The 19350-nt window shown below is 36.4% G+C and overlaps 1 protein-coding gene across 1 annotated transcript in view; it reads left to right on the top strand.

Moving 5' to 3' along the window:
* The first annotated feature begins 15042 nt into the window (after positions 1 to 15042).
* The window catches only part of CD36 (CD36 molecule), a 60581-nt gene continuing 56273 nt past the window's right edge, over positions 15043 to 19350 (top strand). Inside the window, exon 1 of the mRNA XM_028158132.2 lies at positions 15043 to 15100. The gene's annotated coding sequence lies outside the window, so the exon portion shown is untranslated. The remainder of the gene's footprint in view (positions 15101 to 19350) is intronic.

Below are 19350 nucleotides of genomic sequence, written 5' to 3'. Positions count from 1 at the left end.
CGGCAAATTCATGACCTTTTAAACAATGACAGCAATCTACTAAAAAAAATTCACTCAAATGAGAAATATGCCAAAGAATAAAATAATACTATACATAATTTTTTATTTATTATATTTGTAAATTGTACTTATGTTGAAATTTAAAAAATATATTACAATACTATTTTTGTGTTGTATGAAAATTTTTGTTGCTCCATATACACCAACTTTTTAATCAAGAATTCCCCCCCTCCCCCCCCCCAGTCAATGGTGTCCCACTTTACCAATGTTAAAATCTGGGCACCTTATCCTAAACCCAAATTTTATCATGCACTCCTTCCTTAAAATCCTTTAGTAGCTCTGTAGTGCTTTCAAGATAAATTCTTGAAAATAATTTCTAGGTATTCAGGCACAAACATCAGTCTGACAGATGCATTATGTTAGGTCTTCTTTATGTCATTTGTGCCTACCTCTCCAGTGCCCTCTCTTGTCTTTCCAAAACTCATACACTTGGACAAAACCTTACCAAAATATATTTCCCCAGTTGTATGTTTTCTTATGGAATTATATTTTGGGAGAATGCCTTTGTTCCCTTTACCCAGACCTGTATTTTGGTGAAACTTTTAAAATTTAAATTTATTGGGGTGACATTGGTTAATAATATCATATAGGTTCTATGTGTACATTTCTATAATACATGTTCTATATATTGCATTGTGTGCAAAAAATTAATGTAACAAAAAGCTAGTTCTTTGAAAAGATTAATTAAAAGTTGGAAAACCCCTGGCTAGACTCACTAAGAAATAAAGAGAAATGACTCATATAAACAAAATGAGAAATTAAAGAGAAGTTTCCACAGACATCACAGAAATACAAAGGATCATACTAGAATATTATGAAAAGACTATATGCCACCAAATTTAATAATCTAGAAGAAATGGTTAAGTTTCTAGAAATATATAACCTTTCTAGACTGAATAATGAATAATTAGAAAATCTAAATGGACCAATCAACAGTGAGGAAATTGAAACAACCATCAAAAACCTTCCAAAAAATAAAAGTCCAGTACCAGATGGTTTCATTGGTGAATTTTACCAAATATTCAAAGAAGAAGTTATTCCCATCCTTCTCAAACTCTTCCAAAATATTGAAGGAGAGGCAATGCTTCCTAAGATATTTTATGAGGCCAACATAACCCTGATGCCAAAACCTTACAAGGATAACAAACAAAAAAGAAAACTTCAGACAAATATCTCTGATAGATACAGATGTAAAAATCCTAAACAAAATACTAGCAAATGAAATACAACAATATATTGAAAAAATAATATATCACAATCAAGTGGGGTTCATTCCAAAGGCACAAAGATGGTTGAACATATGCAAATCAATCAATGTGATTCACCAGATCAACAAAATAAAGGATACAAATCATATGGTCTTATCAATAGATGCAGAAAAAAACATTTTTAAAATACAATTATCCATATATGACTAAAACACCTAATAAAATAGGTACAGGAGGAAAGTGCCTCAACATAATAAAGGCCATCTATAATAAACCCTTAGCTAATATCATACTCAATGGTGAAAAACTGAAAGCTTTTCCCTTAAAATTAGAACTACATTTTATATCTCTCAAGTGAGCTATCACTTCCTCTACCAGCTTTAACAGCCTTCCCTAACCCAGCATTCACTCTTCTCACCTGAGTGTAGGTGTCACACTGTATTATAATTGCCTGTTTTTAAAGCTATAGTCCTAATCAAGCTGTGAGCTACTTGAGAGGAAGTATCAGCTTTTCAGTATGTTGATTCTCTCATTTTATCCCAATTAAAATTTCAGACTATGAATTCTTAAGGAGCCTGGCCAGTGTCATTCAGTGGTTGAGCATCAAACCAAGAGGTCATGGTTTGATACCTGGTCATGGCGCGTGCTTGGGTTGTGGACTCATCCCCACTAGGGACTGTGCAGGAGGCAGCCGATTGATGATTCTCTCTCATCATTGATGTTTGTATCTCTGGCTCCCTCTCCCTGCCTCTCTCTGAAATTAATAAAAACATATTAAGGAATCTATTTTGTTTTACTATTGCAAGGGTTATATATTAATAAAACATTTGCCAGTATTAATGAGGAATAAAAGCATATGTAAATAAAAACAAAGTTAATAATTAACACTATGATTTTTAAAAAGTAGCTTCAAAAGTAATCTGGGGATTTCAAGAAAGAGAAAAAATTTGACTGGGGAAATGATCCAGTATGTGAACCAGTAAAAATAATGACAAAAGACGGTAGCAAGAATTTGCATATCTTCTGGGTTGTGATTTGGTGGTGACGGGAGCCAAATCAGAAGTTGGATCAGGTTGCTGCCATGACTGCTCAGCAGGTGCTCACTAAATAGGCAAAGGGTTGAGGGCAAAATAAGATTAGGGCAAGACATGTACTATGATAGATGACCTAAACTCAGTCTAATCTAGTTTTTTTCCCCCCAATATATTTTTAATTGATTTTTTTAGAGAGAGAGGAAAAGAGAGGGAGATATATGAACATCAATGAGAAACATCTGCATCCTGAATGGGAATCAAGCATGCAACCCGGGCATGTGCCCTGACTGGGAATTGGACCTGCGACCTCTTGGTTCCTGGGTCAACCACTGAGCCACACCAACCGGGCTCTTATCTAGTTTAAATTCTTCTTTCTTTTGGAAAACAAGGACTGCCAAGTGAATACTGGAAACTGGAGAATGGTCTCATACCACTTAGCTCAGTTTTAATAGCTGTTTAAATTGGACTAGATTTAACAGTAATTCTTAAAAAATTGGTTTGCATGAGGCAAATGAAAAATGTGTGGCATCTGTGGCTTAGACAATGTTAAAAATTTGCCCCTTTTCAGACCGGATCTAGTTTTTGTCTGATTCATCATGACCATGGGACCTTATCTAGAGCTGATATTCTATGAAATTGCTTGTACTTAACAAGGGGATACCTAGTACCAGGCCACAGCCTGTCACGGGCTATTCTCTCTTTCTCATGAAAAATTCCTATTTCAGTAATTAAACCTACTTTCATGAAATCTACTTTCTACTACTCTGGTGGTAAAATTCTAAGAGAATTCCCTTGTAATTTTCTCCCTAAACACTGTGGAATGCTCAATAATTTGAGTATTTTAACACAAAAGTTCATTCCTCTTATGCTAGCATTTTGATGAGCAACAAGAACCACAAGAGGAAATATCCTGTGTATAATAACTATAAAGAGCACAAATTGTTTAGGGAATTAATTAAATTTTTACACTTATAGCATAAAAAGTAATTTACATAAGTGAAAAATATATATCATTGGCATATACACTGAGTGGCCAGATTATTCTGATCTCTGAATGCATAATAATCTGGCCACTCAGTGTATATCCTATATAATAAAAGGCTAATATGCAAATTATCCCCTTGACCAGGAGTTTGACCAGCAGGCAGGCCGGCTAACCGCCCATGTCCCCTCCCCCTGGCCAGGCTGGCCAGACCCCACCCATGCATAAATTTATGCACCAGGCCTCTAATACACACACACACACACACACACACACACACACACACACACACACTGAGTGGCCAGATTATTGTGTATTCAGAGATCATAATAATCTGACCACTCAGTGTATAAAATATAGAGAATAAAATTTTAATTTTACTTAGTAAAAGTTACTTGCAAATTAAGAGCTCTTTTCACTTACTACATAAAGATCTTAATCAGATATTATGAAGAATATTTTAATTGGAAATTATTATAAGTAAACATATTTCTGGAAATATTCACCTAAATTGAAATTATATAAATTAAGTTAAAAATATATAGTAAACATTTTACTGAGATGTTCTAGATGAATTTAAAATGACTATAAACATTGACAAATTTCCATGCTTATAATTTGCTTTGTAACTTGTTATTATAAGTCTGTAAAGGAGATGCTATAGGGTAGAAAATGGGAGAGGAGGAGATGATATAAGACTATATATTAAGCTTGATTCCAAAAATACACACAGAAAAAAATGTTTTTTTCATAATGTAATATTTAAGACACTTTGAATATTGTTAAATATACCACTTTCTTTGATTTATATGATTTCTATACACACACACACACACACACACACACACACACACACACTAGAGGCCTGGTGCAGGAAATTGGTGCACTGAGGGGGTGTCCCTCAGCCAAGCCTGCACCCTCTCCAATCTGGGTCCCCTCAGGGGATGTCTGACTGCCAGCTTAGACATCCCTCTCACAATCTGGGACTGCTAGCTCCCAACCTCTTACCTGATCGCCCCTAACCGCGCCCCTGACAGCCTGATTGATACCTAACTGCTCCCCTGCTGGCCTGATTGCTTCCAACTGCCCTCCTTTGCAGGCTAGTTGTGCCCAACTGCCCTCCCCTGCAGGCCTGGTCACCTCCCCCTGCCCTAACCCGGCCGCCCGGTCACCCCTAACTGCCCTCCCCTGCAGGACTGGTTGCCCCCAACTGCCGTCCCCTGCTGGCCTGGTCGCCTCCAACTTCCTTCCTCTGCTGGCCTGATCGCCCACAACTACCTTCCCCTGCTGGCCATCTTTGATCACATGGGGGCAGCCATCTTTGACCACACGGGGGCAGCCATCTTGTGCAAAGGCGTGAGGGTCAATTTGCATATTACCTCTTTATTATATAGGATATATATATCCTTTGTAAACACGAGCTGCATAATAAAGTTAAGGTTTCAGTCCCATATATAAGATTAAGTTTCTCCATTACTAAGTTTCTCCAATTAAGTCTTAAAATATATAAAGGCAATACAAACGATAGTGTGATTTGTTTTCAAATCACTTCATCATATTATCTTGTTAATAAACGTAAGTTATTCTGTTTGAACTTTATAGAATTTGACCTTTAGTTACCTTTGAAAATATGATCTAAAAAACATGACAATTTTTTTACTTTCTCCTTAAGGTTTATGCTTTTGCCTGAATCCATTTTATCTTTCCAAAACAGGAAAACATGTAGTTCTGTTTCATTGATCCAGGTATAATAATTTACTGAACAGGAAACTAAAATTGAGAGGTTAAAACTACAGTTAAACATCTTAACTTTTAATTGAACAACAAGGCTTACTTTATTTTTACAATGTAGATAAGCATCATGGATCTAGGTGATGTGGTTTCATTCAGGTCTTTACAACCAATGGCAGCAATTTGGACCTTTAATGTGAATGATTCAATAGTTTAATTACAGTAGAATCCTGATAAATAACTTAATTTCTTATTAACAATAATAAAAGAAGAAGAACATCAAAAATATTAAAACATCCATTAGTTACTTGGAAATTACTATTCTTGGAATCTATTTTTCATTTTATGGGGGTTCAAATTTGCATAATATGTATATAATGACATGTGTATTTTTTAATATTACTGTGTGGAACTTTGTTACAGATGAACATTTGTTACTGCTTTTTGTGATAGTAAAAAGGAGAATTTTGTGTGCTCATTTTAGCAGCAGGCACCTATGTGAAATAGAAATAAAAGAGGATTAGGATTAATCAGTTTTATTACCTGAAATATTTCCTGCACTTGATGTGTTTCTGAGAAGTTTATACACATCAAATATATTTTAAAATAGTTGTATGTTCATTAGATTTCACATGTAAGTGAGATCATGTGATATTTTTGTATTTCTTTGACTTATTTCATGTAGCATAATGTTCTCCAGGTCCATGCATGCTGTTGCAAAGGGTAAGAGATCCATATTTTTTTTTTACAGAACATAGTATTTCATTGTGTAAATATACCACAGCTTTTTTATCCACTCATCTACTGATGGGCATTTGAGCAGTTTTCAGATTTAGCTATTGTAAATAAGCACTGCTATGAACATAGGGGTGCATATATTCTCTCTTTGTTCTATACCCCTTTAAACTGTCATAATGCACTTATATTCTATACACCCACTGGCCATGCAAGATAAATTATATGTTCACCAAAAGGCAGGTTCATATAATTATTGTATTCATTGCTCCTTCCTGACGAGGTCCTTCTTTAACTGAGTCCAGTTACTGACATTAAGTAAATCTAATGATCACTGTCTTCGCTTCTGGGTCCCTGGCCCTTTGCAGTGGAACCCTGTCTTTGTTCCCTGTCCTCATCCCCTTCATCTTTCCTCCAACCCTGTGACCTGGAAGTGCTGCTCTGATTCTGCACTGCCTTGGGGGCCAAACCCCAGCTGGAATGAGAAGTGGGGAAAATGAGAAATTAGAAGATGTAATACTTCCTAATACCAACTGAAGTCTGTGCTTGCCTTTGCTACCTGGTCTGCTATTTGTTAGCTTTTTACTCAAGTTGTTACTTCAAACAGAGCCAATAATAGAAGTGCCAACTTCCCAGTGTCCTTTGGCCTTTTGTGGTTTTCTTTCTGCTGTTACTGGAACTGTTGCTTTAGTTCTTAATCCAATTTTCATTACTTCTCCTTTTTCTACCACTGCTGTTACGTCCCAGAGTACCATCAAAAAAGTTTAGCAAAAGCATTTCTCCCACTTACAATAATAACTCTTAGGGCTTGCTTCTCAATTTCACCGCGGTCTGGGCCATAGCTGCCACCATAAACCGCAAATACTTCCCCACTAATCAAGATCTGCCTAGAATAAGCCCACCTGCTCTTCATCAGGCAAAATGCAAATTTTGGTTTATAACCTTATGTCTTGCCAGTACTATTTTATTAGACCTCCATGTAGACTCTCATCCCAATTTATTGCTCTTGATATGACCTTTTAAAAGTGAAAACTCTTATCTTGTACTTCCTGTATTCAATTACTTAATGATTCTATTGTGCTTACAGAATAAATTTAAGTTCCTTATAATATCCTGAAAAAGGCTTCAAAATCTGGTCTCTGGATATTTTTCTTATTCTTTGCTACCTCCCTAAAAACAATTTTTGTGATTTTTGCAAATGTATTATTTCTCCCTGCCTCTGCATTTATTTATGCTGGTTTTTGTTTTGTTTTTTTGTTTGCTGTACTGATCTTGCCTCCTCTTGTTTGATTAGATAGTATTTATTTATCAATTGAAACCCTTCCATTATTTATGGTCTATCTTCTCTCAACAAAACAACTATTAAAGACAATATTTTATTAATCTTTGTATCCTAGTGCCAAGCTCAAAGTCTGGATATAGTCAATGGTTAATAAGTGTTTAAATGAATGAGTTGACAAATACCTTTTCTCCCATTTAGCCTAAATTTTGGAATTGTCTTTACTTCTACTCTTTATAATGTCTTCCCCCACCTCCCCCACAAAAAACAACAACAACAACAACAAAACTTAGGGAGGAAACTTCCCTTAGAGCAGTTCCCAAGTATAAAAATTATAGGCTATATGGCACTGGATATATCTGAATTCAAGTACTACATATTAGTTTTGTGACCCCGAATAAATTATTAACTTCTCTATGTCTCAGTTTTCCCATCTATAAAATGTGTGCAAAAGTTATCTGTGGTTAATACTTTAAAAAAAATGTTGACAAAGAATGACCTGCCTAAGAAAAAGTCTTATAAGAGTTTATTTGAGCCAAACTGATGATAGTTGCTGGGAAGCAAAATCTCAAAGGATTGAGTTATTTATCAAAAGAATGGCAGTTTTGCAGCTTGTTTTATACATTGGAGTCAAAGGAGGAGCCATGGGAGATTGGTGGTAGATTAGGAAGGTCAGAGGAAGCCAAGTGGGGGAAATCTCTGAGACTGGATGAAAAACTAAACGGAGAGACACATACTTCTCTTACATTGGTGGGTGCAGGATAGTTAATAATGAACATTTATAGCGCATACAGATACTGTATGGGCAACAGGGTAGCAATGTGATCTTTTGCTCTGGAAAAGATTACTCTGACATTTCAGAGGTATGTTATCTTAGATGCACAAAGACAAAGCAAAATTGCAAAGGGAAAGATTGACCTTTGTCAAAGAAGGGGAAGGCCTAAGACTTGACTCTCCACCATGACTCACTTTTAATTAGGAATTTTTATATCCAGACCACCTTGTGTGGTGACTGGGGTCTGGGTTTGTAAGGCGCACTCTCCAGGCTTCCCCTCTGCTTGCCAGGTTTAGTATGTGGCCCCTTTTGTTTCCACAGAGCCACACTGTAAGCAATTTGGAACTGTTTTCTCACCTGATAAATCATTGAGACCAAGTGACTTTTAATATCCCTCTCAGACTTCAGAATCAGGAGACATGAGCTTGATCCCTGTTCTCTTACTATCTGTGACATTGAGAAAGTAACTTTTAATGTCATCTCTGCTTTTTAGATAAAATGGGAAGTCGTACCAGATAATCTATAAAAGTATCTTCCAATTGAAGTTTACTTGATCATCTGCTATCTGAATCTATGACTCTATTTGCTTTCTTTTGTATATTCTATTACACTAAAGTTTCCCACGTATGTTTTTAAAAATATTGATGAAGATAATTTTAACAGGGCTATGTGTTCTAGATTTTACAGTGGAGGTGACTGGGAGCTGGTATGAAACTGGTTATAATATCTTGATCAAACTATCAACAAAGATGCAAATGTGTGTGTGTTGATTTTCTGATGTACAGAATTACACAGCCATTGTTTATAAAGACTTCAATAAAATTTTTAGACTAAACAGGAATTATGTCAGCGAAATAGTAGTTCCAAAAATTTCTAGTGCCCATTCCCTCCTAAAAACATTAATTTGAACAACTACCCATGTATGAAAATACCTTCATAAGAGCTGAGGATTCTAGGTGAGGGATTATAGTAACTGGCTGAGTGAATGTTTTGGGTTTTTTTTGTTTGTTGTTGTTGTTTTTGGTAGAGATTTTGAAATTATATAGTGGATGGCCTCAATCTTTTCAGTAAAGTAGAAAATAATATCTTGAAAAGATAGGTTTTCAGGGAAATTCTTTAGAAAATAAAGGAAGTTCACTTCAGCAAAACTAAGTGCAGAGTGACAAGATAAAAAAAAAGTAAAGGGTTAGTAAGCAGCTATTGAGCCAACTCAATACAAATATAATCTTGTTTAAAAATGTATTTGAATATCAAATTAATGTTTGTTATTGAAAAACCAAATAGTATCTTGTTTAAAGTATTGCAAATAGCAGTACATATGTTTCCTTTTTTTTTTTCCAATTGACCTTCCCACAGCCTCCCCTACCCCCCGGAACATGCCCTCACCCCCCTCCCAGTGTCTTGCGTCCATTCAAATAGTATCTTAAAGATTAAAGAAAATTAAAAGACAGTTGCTTTATTTTCTCTACCTTCTCCCATTCCCATGTCCCTTTCCAGGAGAAAATACTCTGAATTATTTCTAGATAACATACTTATAGTGCTATTCTTTGATATGTAAAATTTGTTTTGTTTTACATGTTAGCCTAATATTTCCTCCTGTGGAAGAAAGTATCCAGCTTTTATAGTTCCACAAGCAATACCACTTCATCCATTCCACCTACCATCTTCACAATGATTTTCTTCTCCCAACTCAATCAATGTAATTCCTGTTTTTAAAAAAATAATATTTACCACTTACGTTATTATTATAAAGTTTCTGAACAGCAGAGCCATGAAGTATATAATGAGTGCTATTTTTTGGAATAATTTATTTTTCCCTGGTGATGATAATTGCTTCCTTAAGTCCTCGTCCTCCTGATAATAAGTGGTTTGTTTCCTAAGTCCATAACATGTTTGTTACCATGAAATTTCCTTTCACCTTCTTCCTGGAAATTCCCTTTTAGTTATCAGATCCCCTATTTCTCAATTCTCTGAGCTATTGTATAATATCTTGGTTTGCTTCCTTGTTTTAATGAAGTTTATATTTTGAGAACTCTTTGAGATTCCTAAGAAAGGGTAAAATTTGGGATTTATATTAATATTAAAATGTCTTTATCCTCATTCTTAAAATTTTGTGTGCACATAGAATAATAGTTGAAAATCATTTCCCCTCAGATTTTTAAGAGATTGCTCATTTGATTTCTAAATTCCCAGTGTTGTTATCAAAGTTGTTTGTTTGTGGGGTTTTTTTTCTTTTCTGATTTGGATGAGACATTACTCACAGGCCCATCAAAGACTTTTAAGGTTTTGTGTTCATTCTAAAGACTGGCAGGTAGGCCATGGTCTGTAGCTGGGTGGCATCTTGTCCCTTCAATTCATGGGTTGTGCTCTATCCACTGAGCCAAACCGTCTAGGGTATGAACTCTATCCTTATTTCCCCATTTTGTTCTGGTTCTTACTCTTTTTTTCTGTCAAAACCCCATCATGTGGATGTTTCAACTACCAGCCTTGTGTTGTTGTTCTAAAGGCTCCCCTGAACTGTAATGCTATTACTCAGATGGCCCAGCTGTTCTCCTGACGATGTTATTTCTACAATCCTTTTTGTTTAAATGGTTTAAATTATTTCATGGTTTTCTGTTTTCCTAGTTTTATGATGTAATATCTTCTCGTAGTTGTCTGAAAACATTAGTCACAAAAATATTCAGTGTTTTTATCACCTTTTCTTATATTTGTTCTTATTGTTTGCTTATTTGTTTTTAATTTTTTTCTTGCATGTCAGAGGTGTTGCTGAAATATTTGCTAATTGTTCACTTATGTTTAAATTGTGGCCAATGACTACAATCTCATTCTAGAGCTGCATTGCTCTAGGTGACTATTGAGAATTTGAAATGAAGTAAGTCCACATTGAGATGTGCAATGAGAGTAAATGAAAAACCAGACTTCTAAGACTTTGCACGAAAGAAAGTAAAATATCTCACTAGTAATTGTATATTGATTGAAATGATAGTCTTTATGATATTGGGCTAAAGAATATGTAATATCAGATGTATTTGTTTTTTTAATATGGCTACTGTACATTTCAAAAATCTATATAACATGAGGCTCTTGTTTTACCTCTATTGAACATTACTGCTCTAGAATGACCAGATAAGGTCATGACCATTTCAGTATCCTCCCTCACTACCCTACACCATGAAAAAAGGGAGCATCCACAAGTCTTTTCTCTTGCTCTTGTCAGTTCCCCCATAAAGGAATACTGGAATCTCTTGCTTGCTAGAGTTCTGGAAGTGGCAGTGTAATACTTTAAACAATAAAATAATTTTTTAAAGGTATCTGTATGTTCATTTTCAGGTAAACGTATTTCAGCACAGATTGGATCTACCTCATCCCCCAACTCGGCCTCCAACACCCTACCTTTTGACAGGTGAGGAAGGAGCAGGCAGGCTGTGTAGAGTATAGAGGGAGAGGATCTAAGGTTTAGGTCTTCTAAAGGTATTCAACCAAGCTAGACCCCACGCTATTAGTTCTTGGCCCTAGCTCAGATTATATAGAAGGTTAATTTTTACTTCTCATAATCTTTCTGCTCTAGACTTACATGTTTAGAATCTGACACTTTAGTGTCTGCTGAGCAGTTATCATAAGCCCATTTGCTTTCTGAATATTGGCTTGTTTTCTGTACTCACTCACTTAAATCTTTGACCTGAACATGTGTTCCAAGTTTTTACAACTTCTACTAGAGGCCCAGTGCACAAATTGGGCACGGGTGGGGTCCCTCAGCCTGGTGGCGATCATGGCCAATGGGGGCCGTCTCACCCAGTCCCAATAGGGACTGATCAGGGCTGGCCAGCCATGGGAGGTTGGCTGTGGGAGCGCACTGACCACCAGGGGTCAGCTCCTGCACAGTGGCCCCCTGATGGTCAGTGCACGTCATAGTTACTGGCTAGTTGTCCGGTCGTCTGGTCATAATGGTCACTTAGGCTTTTATATATGTAGATTATTTCAATTTCAATGAGATTTCAGGTGCAAAATGTATTCAGTCTGCTATGTTTAACCAGAGGTCTTGGTCATGATTTTAACCTTCAAATTATCTCGCCATTTTATTCTTCAATGTGTTTGGCCAGATTATGCACAGTCAATTTAAGGCTCCTGTAGATATATTTCCCTGTACTTATAGATATGAACCTTCATGTCAAACCAGGCTTAGGTTGTTCACATGCCTTTTTTTCCAACCATACCAATTATAGTGATAAATGCTTTATGTGATGACCTACTTTTATTTGCTGTGAATCCTACTTTCTTTTACTCATTTATATTTAAATAACCTAGGGAAGATTAAGTATCTAAGATTTCTGTGAACATATTCTTAAGATTTCAGTCCCCAGGGATCTCTGAGCTAAACTTCTGTCATGTGTTTGTTTCCCATAATTTATAGTTTTTGTAATATGATAAAATAATAGTATGAGGTATCAATCCTTGTGGCTTTGTCCCTCCACCCTTTCCATTCTTTGTTTGGACTACAAGAAGTGAAGCCGCAACTAGAGGAAGGACTTCATTAGAGAGAAGAAAAAGAAAAAAAAAACACTGACATTATGTTATTACTCAGGTTAATAAAGATTTGCAAAGCACTTATGATGAACACAAAACAGTTGTTCTCTGCACAACCCCAAAATAAATTAAGCTTGGATAGGAGTGGGAATACATGAGCTTAAATGCCAATGAATCCCAGAGAGAACTGTCATCTACCCTGCAGCAGATTCATTCATTCAGAGGCAAGTCTGAGGATCTCAGAGCAGAGGTGTCACTCAGAGAGAATAAGCCTCCAAAAACATCCCATCAATCATGGCAGCAGGGCAGTGAAGTATCCTGGGCTCTGTGTGGTGCATAGGCAGATTTTTTTTAAATATATTTTATTGATTTTTTACAGAGAGGAAGAGAGAGGGACAGAGAGCCAGAAACATCGATGAGAGAGAAACATCGATCAGTTGCCTCCTGCACACCCCCTACTGGGGATGTGCCCACAACCAAGGTACATGCCCTTGACCAGAATCGAACCTGGGACCTTTCAGTCCACAGGCCGACGCTCTATCCACTGAGCCAAACCGGTTTTGGCCGTAGGCAGATTTTAGAAGCAGATTCGTGGAGCCCCTTGGACCCTAACACTGTGCTTAAGGCCCCTGGAGGTTGTGAAAGTAAGCTGAGGAAAAGGGAGCCCTCATCTGTGAAGTGAGCATGGCCAGGACAAGGGCAAGGCATAGCCTGCGTTGAGAGAGGGTATGCTCAGTATTCTTCTATCCTCTCTGACTATAACACCTACTCAGAAAAATACAATTGAGTTTTAATCTGAAATGACTGAGAAACACACAAAAGAAATGGACATTTCTTTCGATGAATTTGTGAAATATGCTGGATCGGACAGAATAGAGGTTTGAGGTAAAAGTACAGTTTAGAAAAATAAAATTTATTATATATTTCCCTGAGTTTGTAACTGTGAAACTCACTTCCTTTTCAGTAATGTTCAGCCATTCCCAATGTCCAACTATGATAGTTCTCTCCAAGGTGTTCTAGATTAGTTAATGTTGTATTTCACATTCCCTGTCAGGACAGACAATTATGTTTCCTGGAATGATGAAAACTTGCACTTGCTTTTTATTTTTGAACTTTGATTTGCTTTTGAAGCCTTAACATGTAACATTTTCTCTTGTTAAAGAAAATATCCTACCGAAACCGGTTTGGCTCAGTGGATAGAGCGTCGGCCTGCGGACTCAAGGGTCCCAGGTTCGATTCCGGTCAAGGGCATGTACCTTGGTTGCGGGCACATCCCCAGTAGGGGGTGTGCAAGAGGCAGCTGATCGATGTTTCTCTCTCATCGATGTTTCTAACTCTCTATCCCTCTCTCTTCCTCTCTGTAAAATATCAATAAAATATATTTTAAAAAAAGAAAATATCCTTCTGGGTGGTAGGAGAGCCTGTGCCATTTCTATGGTCTTTATTTTGAGTTTGTTACATATGCATACACACAGACACACACACACACACACACACACACACACACACACACACACACACACAACTGAGCAAATAACAGTGTTATCATGTTGGTACGTCAGCCCAATATTTTAAAATGACTGCTTTGGAGAAGAGCTAGCATTTTAGAAGCTAATAATTAGTTCTTAATATTTATTACTTTCCAAGTACATATATGTTACTCCATATATTAAGATACTTTTACTGGCGTACTCTGTTGCTTGCAGACAAAAGCTTCACAATTGATTGAACCATAGCTGAGCTCTGACCCTGAACAATTTACTTACCCTCTCAGTTCTTTTGCCTCTCAGTATTTTGCTGCTTTTGCCATTTGTAATGTTAGGAAACAATAATACTTACCTCAAATGGCTGTCATGAAGATTAATTTAAATAATCCACATAAAGTTCTCAGAATGATATCTGGCCTGTGATAAGTACCCTCAGTGTTAGCCATTACCATAACATGGCACAATGTGGGCTTTTAAAAACATGTGCTTCAGCCCTAACCAGTTTGGCTCAGTGTATAGAGAGTCAGCCTGCGGACTGAAGGGTTCTAGGTTTGATTCTGGTCAAGGGCATGTACCTTGGTTGCGGGCACATCCCCAGTAGGGGGTGTGCAGGAGGCAGCTGATCGATGTTTCTCTCTCATCGATGTTTCTAACTCTCTATCCCTCTCCCTTCCTCTCTGTAAAAAATCAATAAAATATATTTTTAAAAAACAATAACAAAAAACACACATGTGCTTCTGATAAGATTATCATTTCATAAACTAAATACGAAGTGATATTATAAGGAAAAACAATGGTGATGTGACTATTTTAAAAGTCAGTCAACACACTATAAGACTATGTCCCCTGCCCTTCAATGAACTTGTGAAATATGCTGGATCAGACAGAATAGAGGAAATAAGCGCAATGCATTTTAAAAATACTCACTTAGCCTAAATAAGGAAGCATCACAAGATACCATTTTGGGTGGTGTTTACAATTAGCTTTCAATCATGATTTGCCCAGTTGTCTCATTCTGGGAGGTTGTCTACATATGTGAACATTTCTTCGTGGGTTTCTGTGCTGAAGCTCAGTGAAATTCCGGCAAAGAGGAGTCCAGTCCTGCCCCCAGGAACTTTGGGAGTTACCTATTTGAAAGAGGAGAGCAGGACTCTTGTTCTTATTACCTAATCCAGTTGAGCAATAGAGAAGAGGGAGAGCCTCTGGGACAGACTGTCTGACAGAAGCCAGAGAGAGGCTGACACACACAGTCTGCTGTCCTCACGTTGTCTCTGCGTCTGCTAAGGTTAGTGAACCTGGAAATGAATATGACTAAAAATCATTATGCTTAGGTGGCACCTGTAGGGTAGATTTTTAAAACAAGTGACCTGGGATTGTTAAAAGACTTTTAAAGTGAGGGGAATAAAGGAGATTAGAGGAAAATCAGTACTTCTTAAAAGCCAACTTCCATGGCATAGTGCTACTCTATCGTGTGCTACTATATCAGATAGATATATAAATAAATATAGGTTATCCATATGTTAGGAACGTTTTAATAGTGAATGGTAGGAGGACAAAAGAAATTCTTATTTAAAAATATTTTCCTCTGGACTTTCAAATGGAAATAAATTTTCCCTACATTTAATTTATTTAAATAAAAATGCATTACTTCGGTTTTTATCTCATGTGAATTAGTATTTATACAACCTCAGGTTTCTTATTTCCTTAGGCCTGAACGAGAATGTTTGCTTTCTCTAAGCCCTAACATTCACAGTAGGATGATACGTTTTATCCATACAAAGAATCTTCATTATTTTCAAGTAAAAAACATTTTTATAATAGTCAATATATTTCCCAAATTTAAATGAGCCTTTCTTTATCTATAAAAGTACCAAATAACAAAACATAGATACTTGTAAAATTTACCCAGCATGTTTTTCTTCTTTTTCTTCACTCTTATGTATAATTTTTATACTTTAAAGCAAAAGTTTTAGTTGTTCCTTGTGCTTCTTTATATGAGCAAAGTTATAACTTTGGCAATTTGATATCGATTGCTATCAAATTCTAAAGTAAAACTGGTTTTTCCTCCCTTTAACACTTCCTGAACATAGCAGGCTCTCAGATAATTTGTGATGAATTTTCTCTCAACTTATTTGACCTTGCTGAAACAACTGTTTGTTTTTCTTCTTTGAAGTCACTGGCTTCTGGTAGAAATTGCTATCTTTCTAAGTACAGAGCAATGTCCTCTGCCAGTACCCTTTCTTAGTACTGGTCAATACGTGGACATAATCTCAAACTTATGCTTGACGAAGGAGATGAAGGAGACGGAATATTGGTTCATTCCTCCATGAAGCTTGTCATTTCTCCCTCTAAAACCTCCCCCCGCTGAAGATCTTCTGCTATACCACAAACCTTCCATTAGACCATCTATTCTACTATTTTAAAATAATTTTTCTATATGTCTATATAAACTATCACTCCATGAAGTTGGGGTTTTATTTTATTTATTTTCATATCTCTGGGCCTAGAAATATTCAGCACTCATGAAGAATAGCTTATTAAATAATTGTGTGAGTAAATGTGTTGTTTTAACTATTATCTGTGTAAAAAGTAATGAAAATAATTCTAAAACATAAACATAGCAAAAAAAAAAAAAAAAAAAACCAACACCACGCATCTGCTGAGAGAGTTATATTGACGAAAGATAAGGTTTTAGGTTCAGGTGAGAAAATGCTTGTACTTAATCATGTATCCTTATGTCTTCTGACTGATCTTTGATATTACTTGTCGCCTGGATGCATAAATTCAAGGTCACCTACTTCATACTAACTTTGGAAGTCTTATCACTTACCTAATGTTCCCTGTGTCATTTATACCCTCTGTAGAAATGTGCCTAGCAATACCTTATTATAAATGATTTTTTGGTAACTTAACTAATGACAAATGGAAGAATTTCAGTATGACACCTGATCTATGTCATTATGTTAAAAAATATTTGTCCTCTTCCTTATGCTTTCCTAGAACTTTTCAAGTTGCCTTACATGCAGGGAAGAAACATAATATTTTAATCAAATAGAAATATTATATTTGTATATATAATTTAAATTAAATAAATTTTTAAAAATTATTCATGATTCCTTTTTTCTTTTTCTTTTTTCATTATCATTCATCCCTCTATGACCTCTCCCACCTCAAAAATATTTAAAATGAAACAAAATTAGGAAAGTCAAAAGAGCACTGTAATCAGAATAGTTTTAAAAAATTAACTTTACTCTAGTAACAGGGTACAGTTAATGGGAATCAAAAAGAGGTGTAAATTATTCCAATTATCCAGGACCTTACTATTAACTTGACTAACATTACTGAAGGAGAAAAATAATATGCACACAAAAATAAAGCAATATTTTAACAAATATCAGTCCAGAACCTTAGAAAATATATGCAAAAAATGATATAAATGAAAAAAAAATAGAACCATAAGGAGAAAAAGAAAGTCGTATTCTGGAAGAGGTTATTTTTTTTTAATTCTTTTTCCAGAAATATAATCAATATTTATTGTTTTTTAGAAATTCCTTTTAGGCATTACAAATGTAAAGCTATGGTAATTCTGCTATAGATAAACAAAAACAAAACTTAGTTCACTGAGTTCCTAGATTATCTTTGAATGGAACCCATCTCAGCTTCAGGCAAGAGAGATCTGGCTCAGGCTCATAGCATTGCCCTCATCTCTCATAACCATTAAGGCAATGTAGAACAAGAATTCCCAGCTATCTAGATATCTAAAACCTCATCTGTTAAGTGATCAGGACTTGCTGATTCCTAAGATTCCTTCCATTTCTGCAATGTAAAGGTCATGAACAAGAGAAAAAAATGTATCATACATAGAAGTGGGTGAAAGGTCTTTGAACTCAGAGTCACAGCTATTTATATCTGAATAAATGTGGATGTCCTTCGAGCCCAAGAGACTTTGTGGTTTTCTGCTTCGAATCTTTATGTGGAATTGTTCTCTGTGGGTGAGTTGCATCCCTAGTATGTGAGTTCCTTGAAAGTATGCTTTGCTAAACTATCCATGTCAATTTGGGCACATACTATAATTGGGTTCTCTTAGTAAAAATTGGTAGCTTTCAATAAATAACAGTAGGAGAGGTATAGCTCTTCTCCCCAAAACAGGTACAGTAAAAGCCTTCTCTAATTGGCTTCTGACTGAAACAGTTGAGTAGAAAGAGGAAACCCACCTGTTCTTTATGCTCCTTGAAGTCCCAGCTCCCTGTACTTTTAGGTGTCCCAGTAGTTCTTGCATGGAGGATTCATCATCAGAGGCACACAGTTAGCATTCTAGCTATCCAGCTAACTATCTAGTCATGGTCAGGCAACTAGGAATGCCCTGAAATCAAAAGCTAGTCAATTTTTGAATTGCACTTGGTGGGTTGTTATAGCCTGTGATGTAAGGGTAAGGAGTTATCCAGTGTGGCGAGCCGGCACGGCCATGCCATACTCAGCCCCACATTGGGCGCCTTATGTGCCGCGCCAGTTCAGCCAGGTTCGGTGACCCTGAGAGGGGGCGGTGAAGGATTGAGAAAAGACAGACAAGAGAAGAAAGCTGGGTCTGGGTGGGATGCTGTCCTCTCTGATGGAGAGCCTCTCTGATGGAGAGCTAGCGACAGCGCCACAGACTACAAGCCGTGTCTTTATTTTATAGCCAGATTCCACGAGGTAAAGTAAAAGCATGGTCAAGATGTTTACAACATTCTGGTGGGTTTTGATCCTACTCAATTACATGCACTGAACTCTATCAAGCCCACATCACTCAGGCATGTGGGGCCAGAGTGTTCGGACCATAGATTCAAGCTTACAACTACAGCTGTTGGCTATAATTGTGCTGGGAGGGCTTTGCCCTCCTAGCTGGGACTTGCACGTGGCCATGAGAGGACTGTGCCCTCTCATCAGTCCAAACACTGTAGCTGCTCCCCACAATCCAGTAATATTTATAGCCAATTCATAAATCTTTGAAACCATTAATTCACCAGTGAAAACATCATCATTACAGTTACTATTGCAATTTTCTGGATTTTAGGAGATAAAGAGAGCTAAATTCTAGGCTTCATTTACATTCTAAGTAGACAGGTTTCAAATGCATGTTCACAACTAGGGTAGGGGCCCATTTTGAGAAGGTATATTAAAAATACTTAATACTTCCACATTGTATTTTATATGGAAGTATTTGAAGTACATTACAGAAAACCTACAGTAGAGATATCACACTTTTTCCCTCTTTTTGGCAGAGTTCTGCACACACAGTGGCCACATTATAAAATTTTCATTGAGTATGTGTGTGTGTATGAGGATGAACATTCTCAACATGAATCCCCAAAGAAGTACCACCTTAAGTGACATGGGAAAAAGTATTTTTGTCTAATTTAGCATATACTCTCATGGCTTGGTTTGTTTTCAGAATGTCCTTATTTTTCTTTGGATGCCTCTTATTCTTGTGAGTTGCATAATATTAGTATATCCACAAAATATTAATATTTTAGTTCTCTTACATGGCAAAAAAAA

This window comes from Eptesicus fuscus, chromosome 14, assembly GCF_027574615.1.
Source record: "Eptesicus fuscus isolate TK198812 chromosome 14, DD_ASM_mEF_20220401, whole genome shotgun sequence".
NCBI lineage: Eukaryota > Metazoa > Chordata > Mammalia > Chiroptera > Vespertilionidae > Eptesicus > Eptesicus fuscus.
This window is presented reverse-complemented; position numbering and strand designations above follow the sequence as displayed.